Genomic DNA, 4683 nt, shown 5'->3' with positions numbered 1-4683 from the left:
AACTTCCGGTTTAAACAATGCGATCAACTACCAAGTCATTAATTCAATTCAATTCAATTCAAATATTTAAGAAGATATTTAATTTTTTCATTTTCTTGCCAGGACATAAAATCTGGCATATGTTTAATTACATTTCCTATAAAGTTATCTCTTAGTTTAGCAATTTTTTTGCAGTATAAAATAAAATGGGCTTCATCCTCCATTGTATTACAGGATGTGCATAGTCTTTTTTCTCTAGGTATTTTTAAATGTCTTCCTTTTTCTATCATTAAATTATGATCGCTAATTCTCATTTTTGTTATGTTCCTTCTCTTTTCAAAAGATTTACAGTTTAAGTAGTTTTCCATTTCTAAATTTTGCTTTAAACTTTTATATAAATACAATTTACTTTTTTTATCTATTTTTTCAAATTTTTGTTCAAATATATTTGTGTAGAAATTTAAGAATTGATGTTTTAAGTTTTTTTTTAACAACTTTGAGTAATTTTTTCTTTTGTTTCCCTCAAGAATGGATGCGTCCATATTTACCTCTTTCAAAATATTTTTAACATATGTAAACCAGGTATAGCAACCTGAATTATCTAAACTTTTAGAAAGTAAAAAGGATTCGTATAATAATGGATTAATTTCAGAATTTAGTAATCTTGATAAGTAAAGTATACTTTGAGTTTTTATATGCATCTCTAGTGGGTATCTCCCTAGCTCTGTTCTCACAGCTATGTTTGATGAAGATTTTCTTGTTCCGAGGATATATTTACAGAAAGACAAATGTAATTTTTCTTAACTTGATTTATCAGTAAAATTAAGGGGGTCTATATTTGTTTTGGAAATATTTGCACGTTTTTCTGCTCTAAATTTTGTAACATAAGTATCCATATAAGTTATTTCTGAATTATAAGTGGCTATTGGTTTAACTATAGAATCAAAAAGACTGCAAGCTACTTTAACTGGCAGATTATTTAAGGAACCAGTATAAGTTTTAATGGCAAACATCACTTTCCTTGCTTTATTTACAAGCTCTTCAGAGCTATGCAATAAGTTTCCATTTGATTTCACAAGAATTCCAAGAAATGAATACTCAGAGACATTTGACAAACTTTCATTTTTATATTTTGATAAAGATGTTTCCACTTTTTTATTATTTTGCTGCAGAATCATTGTTTTAGTTTTATTAATATTTAAAGTTAATTGCCATTTTTCACAATACTTTTCTAAGTTGTTTAGACTATTTTGTAGGCCTTCTTTACTTTCAGATAATATTAAAAGGTCATCAGCAAATTGTAAAGATCCTACTTTAGAATCAATTAGTTCTAATGGACAGCTATTTTCATTTGAAAACTCTGCATCTAAATCATTAATAAATAAATTAAATAAAGTAGGACTCAATGAATCCCCTTGTTTAACCCCTTGTGTGATTTCAAAATATTCTGAATGCCACTCTTGATGCTTGAAGGCAGATTTTGTTTCCTCATACTGACCTTTAATAATACTAAATATTTTTTTCCCTGCTCCTGCCTTATACAGTTTATAAAGTAAAGCTTTTCTCCAGACAGAATCAAAGCCTTTTTTAAATCTTCAAAGCAGGCATATATTTTATTTTTATTTTTGTGTAAGTATTTGTTTATTAAAGATATACAAAGTTGTATACAGTAACGGCCTGTATTTCTAATCGGATATGATTTTATTTCTACTCGGATATAGGCAAATAGATATGATTTGACTAACTATAGATTTTGATTGAAACCTAACCATACATACATCTAAAGTATAGCATTCACACCAAATGTTTTTTTCTATATAGCTACAGTATGATTTATTGCCTTGAACATTAAAAAAAAATAGATTTACAAGATATTTAACCAATTTGTAAAAAAAAATAGACAATTTTGAAATTAAAAGTCAAGAACAACACAAACATGTTTCAAATAACTGACTTGTAACAGGGACAAAATGTGGTTGGGCAAGTTAAACCAGGTTTTTGCTCACACAAACCTTCCTCATTTTCCTATCTATAGTCCGTATGTCGGACAACCAAAAACACTAAAAGCATTGTGCAGAAAAAGAAATTTCAAGGTGCTAAATCAAATACTACTTTATTTGGATATACATGTATGGTCAAATATAATAGGAGGATAACTATTAATACAAACTAAGACCTCTTCAATCGTTATTGACTTCCGACTGAAAAACTAAATTTAAGAAAAAAATCGACCGATTATAAGCTCAGTCTCATGATCGTTCAGAACTTTTTACCAAACAGATACTTTACAGTGACAGAAGCGGTTATCCTATTCTAAGATTACATTTTTTTTTGTAAAAATATGCGCTTAGTGCAGATTTAATTCAATGCGTGTATTTGTTCCTCCTTCATTTGGGAAAATTCAACATTATAAGCGCTAACACGGTAAACATGCCATTAATTATTAGGGAAGCCATGTTACCACTAGCCAGATTGATAGTTGATGTTGATAGTAGTTTTAACCAAATTGACTGGCCAAACAATCCTTTGCACGGTCGGAATTTAAAGTTAATGATGATGTGAGTTTTTAGCGACCTTGAAAGGCTTTATAGCCCTCGCACGGTCGGTTGATGGTGGGAGTTTTAAGGACCCTGAATGACTTTAAAGTCTTTGCACGGTTGGTCATTATAGGGACTTTGTAACGACTTTGACTGACTTTGCGGCCCTCGACCGGTCTGTCGGACTCTGCGATAATAGGGTTTTAAATTATCTTCACTGGCCATTAACGATGAAACGGTCTTTAAAGGGGGCAGCTGTCGTTAGGGATGATGATGATAAAAGTGTCAACTGGCTTTATCGCCATATGATACAAGAAACATATAATGTTATTGTTTTAAAAAGTTTTTTTTTTTTTAATTTTATTTTATGCTATATAGTAAATCTGTTCATATAATATGGGTATTTCGAAATTAAAAATGTTAAAAGAACTAATAAAGATAGTCAATAGTGTCGCAGTAATAAGTTATCGCTTTCCGAAGCTGAGTTTGTTTACTGAACGAAGTCAGACTGGCTGACATGTCAAAGCTATATAAGTTTACAGATATAAAGGTTGAGGATGAACACGGATGTGGCCACTTTCATTTTTGACAAAAAACATCTGAAAAGTGATTTTTTTGGGCATATTTGATAGATTTTTGTCGAGCCTTCGACTTTAGTCGAAAAGGCGAGAATAAGCGATCCTACATTCCGTCGTCGTCGGTGTCGTCGTCGGCGGCGTCCACAAATATTCACTCTGTGGTTAAAGTTTTTGAAATTTTAATAACTTTCTTAAACTATACTGGATTTCTACCAAACTTGGACCGAAGCTTGTTTATGATCATAAAATAGTATCCAGATGTAAATTTTGTAAAAATAAAATTCCATTTTTTCCATATTTTACTTATAAATGGACTTAGTTTTTTTCTGCGGGGAAACATTACATTCACTCTGTGGTTAATTAAAGTTTTTAAAGTTTTAATAACATTCTTAAACTATCCTTGGTTTGTACCAAACTTGGACAGAAGCTTATTTATGATCATAAAAAAGTATCCAGAAGTAAATTTTGTAAAAAGATAACCCCATTTTTTTCTGTATTTTACTTTTAAATGGACTTAGATTTTCTTCCAGTTAACATTACATACAGTCTGCAGTTAAAGTTTTCAAAACATTTATTAGATTCATTAACTATCCTAAATTTTTACCAAACTTGGACAGAAGCTTCTTACAATCATAAGATAGTATCAAGAGGAATATTTTTATTGATTTTTTTCCTCATTTTTGTTGAGCATGCGATTTACAGAAAAAGTAGTCGAGACACTGGGTTCCGCGGAACCCTTACAAATTTTTCATATTTAAGCTTGAATTGGAGCGTTTTTAATGACTAAATCAGTTAAAATCTTTCACTTAAACCTATTGAATCAACTGAAATAGACACTTATGTGTTTAAAAAGTGTCCAAAATATTTCGTCAGACGAACCTGAAATTTGAGGCCAAAATCGGCCCTTACCGGACCTACTCCTTTGTTTGATGTGTACCGATTAATATTTTAATCTAATAAACATGGTTTCAGTAGCTTGTAGTAGCTGCGAGTACTTGAGGTCCAATTATTACTGTATTTCTATTATTATTTTGTGTGCTAAGTGTTGTGTTGTTACACAACTGTACCACCATTAAAGGAGGAAAGAGGAGGAATGTGGAGCGCAAAAAAAAACATGTTTATCCCTATCACGAGTGCCGAAAACCAGTGGTTGTCGATGGTTGCTATCTGTCATATTTGTGATTGTTTAAAGATTTATTTTAAATCAGGCCGAAGGACTTCATTTTTTTTAATCGTATACATCTTTATAGCTAGTATTCCTTAAGGTTTTTGCTTGAAATTGAAGATCATTCTTTGACTAGCAATTGTCCACATCTTGTTCCATTCTAGTCATGTATGTAAAACAAGTCTAGATCGGTTTTTTTTATCAGGTCGAAATGTATTTAAGACAGTGTATATATTAAGATATTAAGGAAGGAGTTAGATCATCTAATCTCGAATATATATAACTGAAATAACCAGTCAAATGTTTATTGTCGTTATAAACGGCGCTTTACCATAAGCACCTTTTAAAACTGTTTTAGTAAGCATATTATATAGAGAATCATCAATTTAAGGGCATCTTGAATAAGACTATTTTAATTAATTTT

Source organism: Mytilus edulis, chromosome 13 (assembly GCF_963676685.1).
Source record: "Mytilus edulis chromosome 13, xbMytEdul2.2, whole genome shotgun sequence".
In the NCBI taxonomy this organism is placed as follows: Eukaryota; Metazoa; Mollusca; class Bivalvia; order Mytilida; family Mytilidae; genus Mytilus; species Mytilus edulis.
The sequence above is the reverse complement of the archived record's forward strand: the minus strand, read 5'-3'. Positions refer to the sequence as shown.